The following is a 16,990-nucleotide window of genomic DNA, read 5'->3' as shown; positions in this document are numbered from 1 at the left end:
CTTCTGGGGCTGTGTGAGAGGGTGGAGGAAAGCAGCTGGAGCCCTACAGAGTGTGAGCAGCTGTCTCCTGACTCATCCCACCTTTATCTCTTTTTCTCAACATGTAATTGACAATAACACCTGGATTAGCAAAAAACCCACAAAACTACCAGGTCTCAATTACGTCAAACTATTCATGTCAGAGTACTGACGCCCTTGCTGCCTTAGTCACTCATCTTTAACATTCCTGGGAGCAATAAGAGAGCAAGTGGTTTAATCCTTGCTTTAGGGAGAGGAAAACTACCGCAAGACAGGCTGGTGACTCACTCCTTTAAGGTGACTCAGAGTCAGGCATGGGGATCATAACATAGTAACCTAGTTCCCAGGGCTGCTCCTGCTGCCAAGGAGACAGTCTAGAGGGTGGGGAGTGGGAGGCATAGAGCTGGATGTGGAGCCATAAGGACCTAAGCTCAGGTCGATATACAACAACCAAAAATAAACTGCATTTTTATATAACAGCAATGTAAAACTGGAAATGAGGAAAAAACAGTATCATTTATGATAGCAACAAAAATACAAAAAAGTTAATAATGAATCAAACAAAATATGTTTAAGATCTGGATGCTGAAAACTAAAGAGCACTAATGAAAGAAATCAAAGGAGACCTAAATAAGTGGAGAAACATACCATATTGATGTGAAGACCCAATAGTTATGTTAATTCTCCCCAAACTGATCTATAGATTCAATGCAGTTCCGATTAAATTCCCAGGATTTTTTTTTTAGAAATGAACAAACTAATTCTAAATTTTATATGAAAAGGCAAAGGAAGCAGAATTGCCAAAACAATTTTTGAAAAAGAACGAAGTTGGAAGACATTCTACCTGATTTCAAGACTTACCATAATAACACAGTAATTAAGGTAGTATAGAATTGGCAAAAGGGTAGTTATCAATGAAATAATCTAGAAACAGAATCACACATATATGACCAATTGATTTTCAACAAAAGTGCAAAGGCAATTCAATGGAAAAAGGACAGTCATTTTAATAAATGGTACTGAAAATTTGGATATCCATACGTTAAAAAGAAAAACACCTCTTAATCTATACCTTGCACCATATACAAATGTTAATGCAAAGCAGATCATAGACATAATATAAAATTACAAAACTAAAAGCATAGAAAATGTTTGTGATATTGAATGAGGCAAAGATTGCTCAGATATGACATCAAAAACACAATTCATCAATGAATAAATTGATACATTTTACTTCATCAAAATTAAGAACACCTATTCTTTGAAAGACACAACATTATGGGAATAAAATGAGAATAAGATGATAAGCTATAGACTCAAAGACAATATTTGCAAATCACATAATGATAAATGACTTGTATCTAGAATGTATAAAGAACTCTTGAAATACTCCCTCAGCATGCAAACTAGTCTGGTGCCCCACCTCCACAGGAGCAGCACCCAAGTGGGGTGGATCAGCCACACAAACTCTAGCAGCCTAGGTCACTGAGGTACTCACAGGCATCACTGATGTTGATACAGCAAAAGAAACTTCATAGAGATTACTACTGTGCCTACCTGGAACCAAAGCCAATGCACCCTACCCAACCTATACTCTAGGAGATATCTGAAGATGAAAGTCTTTCCCTATGAAAGCCACCCTATAAAATTGGGAGAGGTGACCATTCCACCAGATGTACAGATATCTATGCAGGAACACAACAAACATGAAAAAAAAAAAGAAATATGACACCATCAGAGAAACAATACCTCTCTACTAACTGACCCCAAAGAAATAGAAATTTACAAATTGCCTGGAAAAAACTCAATATAATTATCTTAAGGGAACTCAGTGAGGTAAAAGAGAACATGGGTAAAGAATTCAATGAAATCAGGAAAACAAATCATGATCTGAATGAGAAATTCAGCAAAGAGACAGATGTGTATAAAAAAAGAACCAAACAAAGTCTTACAGCTGAAGAATTCAATGAATAAAATTAAAAATGTAATTGAGAACACCAGCAGCAGACTAGATCAAGTAGAAATAAGAATTTCTAAACTTAAAGACAGGTCTTTTGAAATAACCCAGAGTACGAAAGAGGAAACAGAATCAAAAAGAGTAAAGAAAGCTTATAGGACATGTGGGACACCATTAAGCTGACAAATAACTTCATTATGAGGTTTTCAGAGGACTAACAGTTGGTAAAAGTCACAGAAATCTTATTTAACAAAATAATAGTTGAAAATTGTCCAAGTCTTGATAGAGATATGGACATCTAGATCCATGAAGCTCAAAAGACCTCAAACAGGTTCAACCCAAAGAGGTCCTCTCCAAGGAACATTATAATTAAACTGTCAGAAGTCAGAGACAGAGAGAATTTTAAAAGGTGCAAGAGAAAAGCATGAAGTCATTATAAGAAAATTCCCATTAAACTATCAGCAGATTTCTCAGCACAAACCCTGTAGGCCAGGAGAGAACGGGATAATATATTCAAAGTGCTGAAAGGAAAAAAAACCCTGCCAGCCTAGAATATTATGCCCAACAAAACTATCTTTCAGAGATGAAGGAGAAATACTCTGTCCCAGACAAGCAAAGCTGAGGGTATTCATCACCACTAGACCAGCCTCACAAGAAATACTTGAGGGAGTACTTCAACCAGAAGTAAAAGAACAATAATTACTATTGTGAAAACATATGAAAGCATAATCTCACTGGTGCAGGTAAATTTGTTATCAAATTCAGAATACTACATTACTGTAATGATGGTACATACTTTTTCAAACCTCTAGTATGAAGGTGCCTTAGTCCATTTTTGGGTTGCTATAAAGGAATACTTGAGGCTGGGTAGCTTATAAAGAAAAGAGATTTATTTAGCTCATGGTTCTACAGGCTGTATTAGAAGCATGGCATCACCATCTGCTTCTGGTGAGGGCTACAGGCTGCTTCCACTCATGGCAGGAAGGAAAATGGAAGCAGGCATGTGCAAAGATCACTTGGTGATAAATAAATGCAAGAGAGAGAGAGAAGGTGCCAGGCTATTTTAAACAATGAGCTCTTGGGGGAACTCTCACAGGAACTAACAGAGCAAGAACGCATTCATTACCATGAGAACAGAACCAAACCTTTCATGAAGGATCCACCCCCATGATCCAAACACCTCCCATTAGGTCCCACTTCCAACACCGGGGATCAAATTTCAACACGAGGTTTGAGGGACAAACATATCCAAACTATAGCAGAAGGTTAAAAGTCAAAATGATCAACAATAACTATGCTAAAGTAAGTTGCTAAGGAACATAAAATATAAAAAGATATAAATTAAGCAACAAAATTAAAAATGGGGGGGGCAGTTAGGGTAAAAGTCTGGAATATTTAAACGCAGCCAAAGATAAGTTATTGTCAGCTTAAAATAGTATACTATAACTCTAAGATTGTTAATGTAAACCCCATAGTAACTACAAAGGAAAAAATTATAGCAGATACACAAATGAAAAAGAGAAAGGAATCAAAGCTTATTATTATAGAAAATCACCAAACCTCAAGGGTAAACAATAAGAGAGAAAGAAAGGAAAATAGGATGTACAAAACAGCCGAAAAACACTTAAAAAATGGCAGGAGTAAGTCCTTACCTATCAATAATAAATTGATGGATTTATTCCATCAACTTATGGAATAAATTCAACGTAAATGGATTAAGTTTCCCAGGTAAAAGACACAGAGTGGCTGAATGGATAAGAAAACACAACTTGACTATGTGCTGCCTATAAGAGACTCAGTTCACCTGTAAGGACACGAATAAACTGAAAGTAAAGGGATGGAAAATGATATTCCATGCAAATGGAAAATAAAAGAGTGCAGGAGTAGCCATACTTATATCAGATAAAACAGACTTTAAATCAAAAGCTGTAAAAAGAGGAAAAGACACTTGTTATATAATAATAAAGTGGTCAATTCATCACAGGATATAATGATTATAAATACACATGCACCCAACATTGGGGCACCCAGATATATTAAGCAAATATATATATATATATAAATATTATTATATCTAACTTCTAAAGGAAGAGATAGATTGCAATACAATAATAGTAGGAGACTCCAATACCCAGCCCCACATTCAGCAATGAACAGATCATCCAGACTGAAAATCAACATAGAAACATTGTATTTAAACTAAACTCTAGATCAAATGGACCTAAAAAACATTTACAGATCATTTTATCCAGCAGCTGCAGAATATACATTCTTCTCTATAGCACATGGCACTTTCTCCAAGATAGGCCATATGTTACTTAGGTAACAAAACAAGTCTCAACAAATTTTTTTAAATAAAAATAATGTCATGTATCTTTTCTGATCATAATGGAAAACTAAAAATCAATAACACGGGAAACTTTGGAAGCCATATGAATACATGAAAATTAAACAACATGCCCATGAATTACCAATGGATCAATGACAAAATTCTTGAGACAAATTAAAAATGGAAACATAACATACCACAACCTATGGAATACAAGTTCTAAGAGAGAAGTTTATAGCAATAAATGCCTACATCAAAAAAGTAGAAAGATCTCAAATAAAAAAATCTAACATCGTGCTTCAAGGAACTAGAAAAACAAGAACAAGCTAAACCCACAATTAGTAGATAGAAATAAAAAATAGAGATGAGAGCAGGAATAAACAAAATAGAGACCAAAACCCAATATAATACATCAACAAAATAAAGGTTGGTTTTCTTTGTTTTGTTGATATATTGATACAAAATAATCAACAAACTGTTCTCTAGACTACCTAAGGAACAGAGAGAAAATCCAAATTAAAAAAAAAATCAGAGATGAAAAGGCAACATTACAAGTGATGCCACAGAAATACAAAGGATCATAAGAGACTATTATGAACAACTATATAGCAACAAATTGGAAAACTTAGAGGAAATGGAAAAATTCCTGAACACATACAACCTAACAAAATTGAATTATGAAGAAATAGAAAATTGGAACAAATGAATAATGAGTAATGAGATTAAATTAATAATAAAATCTCCTATCAAAGAAAAGTCCAGGACCTGAGGACTTCACTGCTGAGTTCTACCAAATATTTAAATAACTATTACCAATGTTTTCCAAACTATTCAAAAAAATTAAGAGGGAATTCTTCCAAACTCATTCTGTGAGGCTGGCATTACCCTGATACCAAAACCAGAAAAGAACACGCTCACACAAAAAAAGAAAACTGCAGGCCAATCTACATGATGAACACAGATGCAAAAGTCCTCAACAAAATACTAGCAAACTGAATTCAATAGTACATTAAAGAGATCATTAACCATGATCGAGTGGTACTCATCCCAGGGATGCAAGGATGGTTCAACATATGCAAGTCAATAACCATGACACATCACATTAACATAATCAAAGACAAAAACTATATAATGACTTCAGTAGACACAGAAAAAGCATTTGATAAAATTTGACATCCCTTCATCATACAACTCTTAAAAAATCAGATATAGAGGAAATGTATCTCAACACAATAAAGGCCATATATGGCAGACACACAGCTAACATCATATTGAACTGGAAAAAATTAAATGCTTTTCCTCTAAGACCTGGAATAAGACAATGATGCCCACTTTAACCACTTTTATTCAAAATAGTGCTGGAAGTTTTAGCTAGCACAATTAGGCAAGAGAAAGAAATAAAGGGCATCCAAGTTGGAAAATACAAACTCAAATTGTTCCTGTCTTAGTCTATTTGTATTGCTATAAAGGAATACCTGAGGCTGGGTAACTTGTAAAGAAAAGAGATTTATTTAGCTCATGGCTCTACAGGCTGTACAAAAAGCTTAGTGTCAGCATCTGCATCTAGTGAGGGCCTCAAGCTTTTTCCACTCATGGTGGAAGGGGAAAGAGAGCCAGTGTGTGCAGAGATCATTTGATGAGAGAGGAGGCAAGAGAGAAGTGTGAGGGAATGTGCCAGGCTCTTTTGAACAAGCGATTGTGGGAACTAATAGAGCACGAATTCCCTCATTACTGCGAGGATGACACCAAGTCATTCATGAGGGATCTGCCTGCATGACCCAAACACCTCCCATTAGGTCCCATCTCCAACAATGGATATCAAATTTCAATATGAAGTTTGGAGGGGTCAAATATCCAAATCATAACATCCCTGCTTACAGATGACATGATCTTATATAAAGAAAACCCTAAAGACTCCACCAAAAAAGACCCATTAGAACTAATAAATGAATTCAGTAAAGTTGTAGGAAATAAAAATCAGGAGGATTTTTTTATATGCCAATAGTGAATTATCTGAGAAAGAAATCAAGAAAGCAACCCCATTTACCATAGCTACCAAAAAACTAAGGTACCTAGTAATAAATTTAGCAAAGAGGTCACAGAGCTCTACAGTGAAAACTATAAAAAAATTGATATAAGAAATGGAAGAAGACACCAATAAATGAAAAGATATCCCATATTCATGGATTGGAAGAATTGATATTGTTAAGATGTTCACATTACCCAAATCAATCTACAGGTTTGATGCAACCTGTATCAAAATACCAATAACATTGTTCATAGAAACAGATAAAACAATCAGGAAATTCATATGGAACCATAAAAGACTGAATAGCGAAATCAATTTTGAGTAAAATGAACAAAGCCAGAGGGGCCATCACATTACCTACCTTCAAAATATACTACAAAGCTATAATAACCAAAACAGCATGGCACTACCATAAACATAGACATATAGACCAATGGAACAGAATAGAGAACACAGAAATAAATCTGTACTTATAGGCAACCAATTTTCAACAAAGGCACCAATAACACACATTGGGGAAAGGGCAGACTTTTCAATAAGTTTTGCTGGGAAAACTGGACATCTACATGCATAAGAATGAAATTAGAGCCTTATCTCTCACCATATTAAAAAAACTCAAAAATGGATTAAATGTTCTTATATGTAAGAACTGAAACGATAAAACTACTAGAAGAGGCCAGGTGCGGTGGCTCACGCCTGTAATCCCAGCACTTGGGGAGGCTGAGGCGGGTGGATCACCCGAGGTCAGGAGTTCGAGACCAGCCTGGACAATATGGTGAAACCCTGTCTCTACCAAAAATACAAAAATTAACCAGGCATGGTGGCGGACACCTGTATTCCTGGCTACTTAGGATGCTGAGGCAGAAGAATAGCTTGAACCCAGGAGGCAGAGGTTGCAGTGAGCTGAGATTGCACCACTGCATTGCAGCCTGGTCAAGAAGAGTGAAACTCCATTTTGGAAAAAAAAAAAGAAAAAAGAAACACCACACAAACACACACACACACACACACATACACAGAACCACTACAAGAAAATATAGGGGAAATGCTTCATGATATTGGTCTGGGTAAGGATTTTTTAAAAATAATACCTCAAAAGCATAGGCAACAAAAGGAACAATAGACAAATGGGATTACATCAAATTTAAAAAGCTTCTGCACAGCAAAGGAAACAATAAACAGAGTGAAAAGACAAGTTGCAGAATAGGAGAAAATATTTGCAAACTGTGTATCTGACAAGGGCTTAATATCCAGAATGTATAAGGAATTCAAACAACTCAGTAGCAAGAAAACAAATAATCTGATTAAAAAGTGGGCAAAAAACCTGAATAGACATTTCTCAAAAGACAGCATACAAATGGTCAACAAGTACATTTTAAAAATGCTCGACATCACTAATCATCAGGGAAATGCACGTCAAAACCACAATGAGATATCACCTTGCCCCAATTAGAATGGCTAATCAAAGAGGCAAAAAATAACAAAAGCTGGCATAAATGTGGAGAAAGGGGGAATCTCATACACTGTTGGTAGGAATGTAAATTAGTACAGCCATTATGGAAAACATTTTGGAAGCTCCTCAAAAAATTAAAAATAGAACTACCATATGATTCAGCAATCCTACTACTGAATATATATATCCAAAGCAGACGAAATCATTATATCTGCACTCGGTGTTTATTGCAGCACTATTCACAATAGCCAAGATATAGAATCAGCCTAAGTGTTCATCAGCAGATGAATGTATAAAGAAAATGTGGTACATATACACAATGGAATACTCTTCAGTCATAAAAAAGAATGAAATCCTGCCGTTTGTAGCAACATGGATGAACCCACCTAGAGGACATTTTGTTAAGTGAAATAAGCCCGGCACAGAAAGACTAATACTGCATGATCTCACCCATATGTGGAATCTTAAGAAGTTGATCTCACAGATGTAAAGAGTAGAATAGTGGTTACCAGAACCTGGACAGGGAGGGTGAAGAGGGGTTGGTTAATGAATATAAAAATACAGTTAGATAAAAGGAATAATTTCTAGTGTTTGATAGCATACTAGGGAGACTACGGTTAACAATATTGTATTCTATATTTTGAAATAGCTAAAAGAGAGGATTTTAAATGTTTTTACCTCAAAGAAATGGTATATGTGTGAGGTGCTGAATATGCTAAATACTGTGATTTGATCATTACACAATGTATACATGTGTCAAAGCATTGCACTGTATCCCATAAACATGTACAATTATCCTGTGTCAATTAAATGCGAAAGACAAAAAAAAAAAAGAAAAAAACAAACAAGGCTGGGACAGGAGGATCACTTTAGCCCAGGAGTTGGAGACCAGCCTGGACAACATAGGGAGACCCTATCTCTACAAAAAAAAGAAAAAATAAATAAATAAATTAGCTGGGTGTGGTGGTGCATGCCTGTGGTCTCAACTACTCGAAAGGCTGACGCTAGAGGATTGCTTGAGCCCAGGAGGTCAAGTCTGCAGTGAGCTGGTGGTCACACAACTGCGCTCCAGCCTGGACAACAGAATAAGACCCTGCCTCAAAAACAAAACAAAACAAAAATGAAAAACAGACCACAGAAATTTGGACACCCCACTCAAGTAAATATACAGATGGCATATAAGCAAGTACGTGAAAAAACATCAGTCATGAGGGAAATGGAAAGCAAAATCTTGATGAAATACTATGTACCTATTAGAATAGCTTTAAAAACAACAATACTAAATGCTGGCAAGGATGTGGAGCAACTGACACTTTTTTTTTAAGAGATATAGTATAACTCTGTCATCCAGGCTGAATGCAGTGGCGCGATCATAGCTCACTGCAGCTTTGAACTCCTGACCTCAAATGATCCTCTTGCCTCAGCCTCCCAAGTAGCTGGGACTACAGGTGTGCACCAACCACCACACCAGCTGATTGATTGATTGATTGATTGATCAAGACAGAGTCTCTGTCGCCCTGGCTGGAGCTCAGTGGCGCGATCTCGGCTCACTGCAACCTCTGCCTCCCAGGTTCAAGCAATTCTCATGCCTCAGCCTCCCAAGTAGCTGGGACTACAGGTGCCTGCCACCAAACCCAGCTAATTTTTTTTATTTTTAGTAGATACGGGTTTCGCCATGTTGCCCAGGCTGGTCTCGAACTCCTGAGCTCAAGCAATCCACCCACTTTGGCCTCCCAAAGTGCTAGGATCACAGGCATGAGCCATTGCGCCCAGCCTCCAGCTAATTAAAAAAAAAATTATAAAGATGGGGATCTCAGCCGGGCGCCGTGGCTCACACCTATAATCCCAGCACTTTGGGAGGCTGAGGCAGGCGGATCACCTGAGGTTGGGAGTTCAGGACCAGCCTGACCAACGTGGAGAAACCTGGACTCTACTAAAAATATAAAATTAGCTGGGTGTGGTGGCACATGCCTGTAATCCCAGCTACTCCTGAGGCTGAGGCAGGAGAATCACTTGAACCCAGGAAGTGGAGGTTGCGGTGAGCTGAGATTGCACCACTGAGCTCCAGCCTGGGTAACAAGAGCAAAACTCTGTCTCAAAAAAAAAAAAAAAAAAAAAGATGGGGGTCTCACCATGTTGAGGTTTCGAGGGTCTCAAACTCCTGGCCTCAAGCAATCCTCTCACCTTGGACTCCCAAAGTGTCAGAATTACAGGCATGAGCCACAGTGCCCAGCCAACTAAAACTTATATATTCCTGATGGGAATGCAAAGTAGTAGTCTCTTTGGAACACAGCTGGGTAGTTTCTCATCAAGTTAAACAGATTTACTATACGACCTGGCAATCTTACCTCTATATATTTTCCCAAGAGAAATAAAAATGTATGATGACACCAAAACCTGTATGCAAATGTTTAGAGTCCTTCACATGTAATGTCAACTGGAAACAGCCCAGACATCCTTCAACAGGTGAATGGTTAAACAAATTGCTGTATATCCACACTGTGGAACACCACTTCCTCATAAAAAGGAAGGAAGTACTGATACATGCAACCACACGGATAAATCTCAGGATCATTATGTCTGGCGAAAGAAGCCAGACTCAAAAGGCCACATCTTGTATGATTTCATTTATATGACATTCTGGAAAAGGCAAAGCTATAGGGACTGAAAACAGGCTATCCATTCCCAGAGGCTGAAGTACACGGAGCAGCTTATCTGACAAAGAGGTGCAGGGAGTTTTTGAGCTGATGGAAACCGTCTCCATCTTGATTGTGGTAGTGACCATGGACCAAGCTGATGGAAACCACATATATTTGCAAAAGCTTTCACAATGGCCACACAAAGTTGGAATTTTACCTTATGTTAATTGTATCTCCAGAACTGCGGGACACCAAGTGCCCCTTAGCCATATGACCTGGGCCAAGTGATTTAATCCATCTGAGCAGCAGCTTCCTAATCTATAAAAAGGGGATGACAATAAAACCCACAGACTTTGAAGGATCAGCTGAAGATGTACACACACACACACACACACGCACACACACACTGTGTAAAGGGATGCATAAAACATCCAGATACAGCCAGGTGTGGTGGCTCATGCCTGTAATCCCAGCACTTTGGGAGGCCGAGGTGGGCAGATCACCTGAGGTCAGGAATTGGAGACTAGCCTGACCAACATGGAGAAACCCCGTCTCTACTAAAAATACAAAATTAGCCCAGCATGGTGGCACATGCCTGTAATCCCAGCTACTCGGGAGGCTGAGGCAGGAGAATTGCTTGAACCTGGGAGGCAGGGGTTGCGGTGAGCCGAGATCACATCATTGCACTGCAGCCTGGGCAACAAGAGCAAAACTCCGTAAAAAAAAAAAAAAAAAAAAATCCAGACTCTCAGAGCACTAAAACCTGTCCCCAGTCCCAGGAACCAGCTGGATGCACCACTCAGCCACTCCAACAGAGGCGAGACCTCCTTCTCATGAAAGTGCAGAAATGGCCATCTTGAGAGAAATGGCTAAACAAGTCCAGGCCTCCAGTGCGTGCTGTGGAGTCACGCCACCCTGGCACACCTGGCAGGCAGTGCAGAGCATAGGCTCACAATGGCAGCCAGCGAGGGCACCGGGGCTGCAAGCCCTGTAGGAATGCATGTGGGGCAGAGGTGCTCTTTTTCTTTGCAGAGTGGAGCAGATTCATTTGCACCCATGAGGCTTTCTTTGCTACTGAGTGCTTTCTGTAGGGTGGGGCCCCTTCCAGGAACTTTTCACAGCCTGGGTGTCTGAACAGCAACCCTACTGCCATAGGCACTATTAGCGACCCTGTTGTAGACAGGAGGATAGTGAGGCCCAGAGAGGAGAACTCACTTGCAAGGGCTCAGGAGTAGCAAGCAGCGGGGCCAGTCCTGGGCCGTGCACTGGTACTGGCATTGGCAGTGGGATCTGCAGGCTCCCTTGGGGACATGTCAGACAAGTAATGGCATCCATCACAAGGGTCCAGATGGAGCTCTGAGGGGAGGTTGGTCTGAGGCCCAGAGCCAAGGCACCCACCTGGAATGAGCCTGAGGACAGCAGGTCCCTGAGCCGTGTCAGATGCTTAGAGGAGGCAGGCACCCTGGGCGGCTTGTGTCACCCTCTTGCTCTGGCCCTGTGAACCCTGAGCTCGCTTTGCTTAAGAGAGGGAGGCTTGGTAGCTCCTAGAGGCCCAGGCCCTGGCTGAATTTCTCCAGGGTCCTCAGAGGGTGGGGAAGTGACTGGGCAGAAGTGGGAAGGAACCAGCCCTGCGTGGTTGCCCGGGCTCTTGGCTCCTGCACCCAGAGCCGTCCCGCAGGGAAGCGGCAGGTAAAGATGAGTCAGTGATTCGGGGCTGCAGGCCAGGCACCAGGCCAGGCTATAAAAGTTATTGTGCAGCATCACAATGGAAGGTGGGGGACACAAATAGCATCCCAGGGAAACCAGTGGCCCTGACTTAGAAAGCAAACCTCTCTGCAGCCACGGGACCCCCAACTGCAGCCTCACAGAGCCTGCCCCGGCCACCCCAGTCTGGGCTAACTGTCCTGCCTTCTCCTCCAAGATTCCCTTGCTTGGGTCCCTCCTCCCTCAGCCTCACTGCACTCCTCTGGGAACCCTGTCCTTGGACTCCACCCTTTCCTGTCCAGACCACTGTGAAGGCCTTTAGCCACCTCCTAGAGAAGCAAGATTTTCAGCCCTGGCTTTCCACCCCCACACCCTACAGTAAGTAAGATAAATTACCCACCCACCACCTGCCCCCACTTCTCTCCACAGAGCCTCGTTCAGCCTGTGGCCACTCATGTCTGTTTCTAAGGGAACAGTCAAGGGCAAATCAGCGGAGAAGCTGGCCTGTGCTGGCAGGGGTGCTGCAGTGGGCCTGTGCCCCTGCCTTCCTGCACTTCCTGCCAGGGAGCCATTCCATTCTTTTTTGCCATCTCCCAGGCTGGCCACGGGACAGGGTCGTGTTCACACAGTGCTAAGGGGACACGCTGACGTGTGTGACATCAAGAACTCCAGTGCCCACACAGGCCGAGTCTGGGTGGTGAGCTCTAGGGAGACCCAGCAGGGCTGCAGGGGGAGCACGGACCAAGCTCACGGGGGAAAGAGGCTCCTGCCGAGCCCAGAGCCGAGGGACCTGGCCAAGGGGTAGGGTTAGGAGGGATGGAGCTCGGGGCAACAGGCTAGAGAAGAGACAGCTGGGGGTGGGAGGACCTCTCCAGGGTCGTCTCACAGCACCCAGCGGACACCCTCTGTGCTGCTGCAGAGTGACTCTGACAGTCAGAGCCAGGCAGCCGGGGACAGGCACAGAGCCAGACTCCCTTCCTCCTCCCCTTCCCTCGCTGTGCAGTGCCTACTCAGTGCTGGGAGGCTCTGAATGGCATGGGGATGGAGAGTGTAACAACAGAGTGTTAGGGCCCTGCCCCAGTCTGGCAGGAAGCTCAGTCTGGTGGGGAGACCAGCCCAGGCAGAAACAGCAGTGCATGCACTGGGCACACCCTGGCTCTGGCTGGAGGGCTCAGAGGCCTCAGGGCCTTCCAGCACTGGTCTCCATGTCTGAACCCCCCGTGGGACAGGATGGGAGCTGCCAGCAGAACCAGCAACTCAGTTCCCGGTGACTCCAAGCGGAGATGGGCAGGAGCGCTCCCAGGAGGCGCATCAGCAGTCAGAACCAGGGGCTTAGGCCTCAGGAAGGCAGGCTGCCGGCCAGGCCCCCTGGACTCAGGAGCCCAAGGCCAGGATGTTCACCAGGGCCAAAGAGAGCAACACCATCAGGGCTGGGCTCCGAGGCCGGGCCGCCTCCCCTCTAGCTTCCCAACACCAGTCCTCCCTGAACATTTCCTTCCAGGAAGACAGGGGATGTTAACCACGTCCCATCCGATGCACAGGGATGTTTGAAATCAGCAAGGAGTGTGGGTTGGATCCACGTTTCTGTTCATACCAGCCAGGCACATCGGAAGGCTCACGGTCAGAGGACGCTGGGACAAATGCCACAGGAGGTTCCTTTTTGTCTGGCTCACCCAGAAGAGAGGCTCCTCTCCTCCCTTCCCTGCAGCACAACGGCCTGGCTGGCACCCGAGGGCGGCCGGCGTGGGCTGACCTCAGAGGAGCAAGGCGTGTTTGCAGCTCTGCCGCTCACATCCACAGTGGCCATGACAACAGACGCAGCACCATCCATTAAAGCTCTGTGTCATTTCACTTAATTCTCACAACGACCCCCGGAGAAAGGGACTACTATCCCCATTTTCCAGATGAAAAAGGAAATTGGTCCTTAGAGCGATCATCCACCCAAGGCTAGTGACAGGGCTCAGATGAGAACCCAAGGCCCTCCAAGATGTCAAGTCACAGACAAAGAAAGCCCATCTCTGACTTGGCAGGAGAAGGGGGAGGCCACGCTGGGAGAGCTGGATGTTGATTCTGAAGGCCTCCCCCAGTAAACTGCTCCAACAACAAAAAGGGGCTTTCTGTACATTATCTGCAAAAAGCCAAGTGAGGGGGAGGGAGGCGAAAGCAATCAAAGCAAAGATCAATTGTGTTGCAGACAATGTGGCAAGAAGACAGATCTCGCTGGAAATTCCTTCTGACTGGACTCTGCCAGGATCAGAGTATTTTTCATTCCAAGATTAAGCAAAATTCTTTCCCTGTCGTAACCTCCTACCCATCTGTGTCCAAACCCCCACTATCATTTTTACACCGTGTACATTTTGAAACCTATTTTGCAGCTTTTTCTCTGTGTGTGTTAGTTGACGCTAACCTGTCTCTAGCTTTAAGAACAGAGAAGCACAAGAGGCCCCAGGAGGCACCTGGGCTGGGGGAGTCTCAGGCTGGGACCCTGGCGGGACAGTGGCTGGGGTCTAGGGCAGCTGGGACCCTGCCTGCTGGCAGGGTCAGCTGCAGCCGTGAAGCTCAGGGACCCCACGGCCTGGCCTGGACAGAAACAGAGAACAGATGGGAGAAGAGAATGGGAATTTCTTAATAAGGTATTGGATTTGGAAAGTGAAGGGTGAGCAGAAACTAGGATTGTGAGGTCTCCTGGTTGGGGCAGCTGTGTGGCTAGTGATAGTGCCATGACGGTGGGAGATGGAAGCCAGTCACTGGGTGGTGGAGATGGTGGTGAAGAGGTGTTTGGTGGATGGGAGGAAGCAGGGTAGGGTCCAAGCCTGTTCAATGAGAGGGGTCAACAGCACACACAAGGGAAGGAGCCCAGTCTGGAGGAACGGATTTGTGGGAGAGAAGTCTCCCGTTGGAGGGAATGGGTGAGTTCCACCCAGGGACAGACTATGGAGAGCCCAGGAAGAGAAGGAAGACAAGGGCAGGGTTCCAGGGGCTGCTGACTTCCAGGGCAAGCCAGCAAAGAAGATTGGGAACCAAACAGTTAGGAACATAAGAGGGACCGGAGATGTAGCATCATGGAAACCATGGCAACAAGAGCCTCCCGGCAGCAGCAGGCAGCAGCACTGAACGTCGCCGGCAGAGACTGCCGTGAGATGGAACCAAAGTCCTCAAATTGGCAACAGGGACTTCTCAGAACAGATTCAGTGGCCAGTATGGGTGTCAGGAGGGGAGGAAGGAGCCAAGTGACCTGGGAAAGTATTTTTTATGCATTTTCCTACTGACTTCTTAGCCTTGGGAAACAGGGGCTGTTGCCACTTGTGTTTTACCAAGGAGGAGGTGGAGGCTGGTGGGGATCAAGTAACTTGCAGCAGGTCACATGCTGGGAAGGGAGGGCTGGGCCTCCAACCCCATCTGCCCATCGTCAAGGTGCACGGCCTTCTTAGGAGGAAGGGAGGCATCGCTGCATAGGAGGAGGCCTTTGCAGATGTCAGTTGGAGAGAGAAGGCCAAGAACATCCACCGTGTGGTGGGAAATGAGATGCTCCACCGAGCAGGCTGAGGGCCCAGCCATGGCCGGAAACCCAGCCCCTTGGCAAGGTTGACACTGCCATTGTCCCACCATCCTTGGCAGGGATGACTGAGTGGCTGCAGCCTCCCAGAGGTCCCAAGTCTCCCAGACACTGCATTTCTCTCTCGCTGTACAGCTCAGCTGGGTGACGGCGGCTGCTCATGATGAGTCAGGGCATCATGGGGACTCTGCACAGGACGCTAACTGAGCTCTGCCTCTTGGGCCTGTGAAGCTGACTACAAACCGTGTCTTTAGCACAAATGTGGCCAGTTCAGTACAAACTTGTCCCAGATGGAAAGACGGGCTCAAAACGCAACCTTTCTGACAACAGATGGCCTTCCAGCGGGCTGGGGCTGTGCACATGTGTCTCTGCCTGACAATGGTCCCTGTGAAGCCAGACTTCCTTAGGGGGGGCCAATGCCTTTCATTCTCAGGGGGAGCGGAGGAGCCTGGAGGAGCCAGGGTGGGCTTCTGCAGCACCCTTAGCATGAGGGAGGCACGAGCAACACCTAGGCACCCAGAGACCCTCACAACACAGAAGGAGGGAGGGAGTGAGGCTCCTGCATGTGGAATGAAGCTCAGAACGGCACTGGACACAGCCGAATGGCCAGTGAGGGCCTGGGACTTCAATCAGACCGTCAGAGGCGCCCAGTGCTGGGAGGCCAAATGTGGAAGAGAGTGGCTAGCAGTGGGTGGTGAGAACTGAGCTTTGGGAGAAAGTGCTGGGGAGAGGGCACCCCCGAATCACTTTGGAAAGCAGGGAGCATCATGCTGGGTGGAGCACGCTGTAGAGATGTCTCCAACAGGACTCAGGGCTGGCCTGGCCTCTGCAGCCTCATTTTTTCCTGGTGTTTGCTGCTCTCTGGGCAGCACTCTTTCCCCTAGGCTCTCCCTGGGAGTGAGGAGTGGCCTCTAAGGGCCCTTCCCTGGCCTGTCTGGCTCCCCTCACTTCAAACACTAGCCCGCGAGCCCAGTACTTGCACATTTGGAAATGTAAGTGCCCAGAACAAACCTGCAGAGACGCTATTCAAACAGCAAGGCCGAAATCAACAGATTCAAGTTGAAACATAAAACGCCGAAAGCAAATGTCTAAGCAGCTTTATTTGTTCTGGAAATATTGCTGCAGTGGTTTGGCTGGCAAAATCAAGTGTCCTGTTAATAGTGAACAGGCTCCTGGCTAACACGGTGAAACCTCGTCTCTACTAAAAATACAAAAAATTAGCCGGGAGTGGTGGCATGTGCCTGTAGTCCCTGCTACTCAGGAGGCTGAGGCAGGAGAATCGCTTGAACCTGGGAGGCAGAGGTT

At 44.3% G+C, this 16,990-nt stretch overlaps 1 protein-coding gene and 1 long non-coding RNA gene across 15 annotated transcripts in view; one reads left to right on the top strand and one right to left on the bottom strand.

The window, feature by feature from the left end:
• Positions 1-16,990, bottom strand: part of CAMTA1 (calmodulin binding transcription activator 1) — a 976,509-nt gene that overhangs the window by 359,348 nt on the left and 600,171 nt on the right. The window lies entirely within an intron of this gene.
• Positions 12,412-13,980, top strand: LOC115832988. Its single transcript, XR_004028398.1, has 3 exons — positions 12,412-12,507; positions 12,727-12,826; positions 13,671-13,980. It is a non-coding gene; the product is annotated as an uncharacterized LOC115832988 (long non-coding RNA).

Source organism: Nomascus leucogenys, chromosome 24 (assembly GCF_006542625.1).
Source record: "Nomascus leucogenys isolate Asia chromosome 24, Asia_NLE_v1, whole genome shotgun sequence".
NCBI classification, from domain to species: domain Eukaryota; kingdom Metazoa; phylum Chordata; class Mammalia; order Primates; family Hylobatidae; genus Nomascus; species Nomascus leucogenys.
This window is presented reverse-complemented; position numbering and strand designations above follow the sequence as displayed.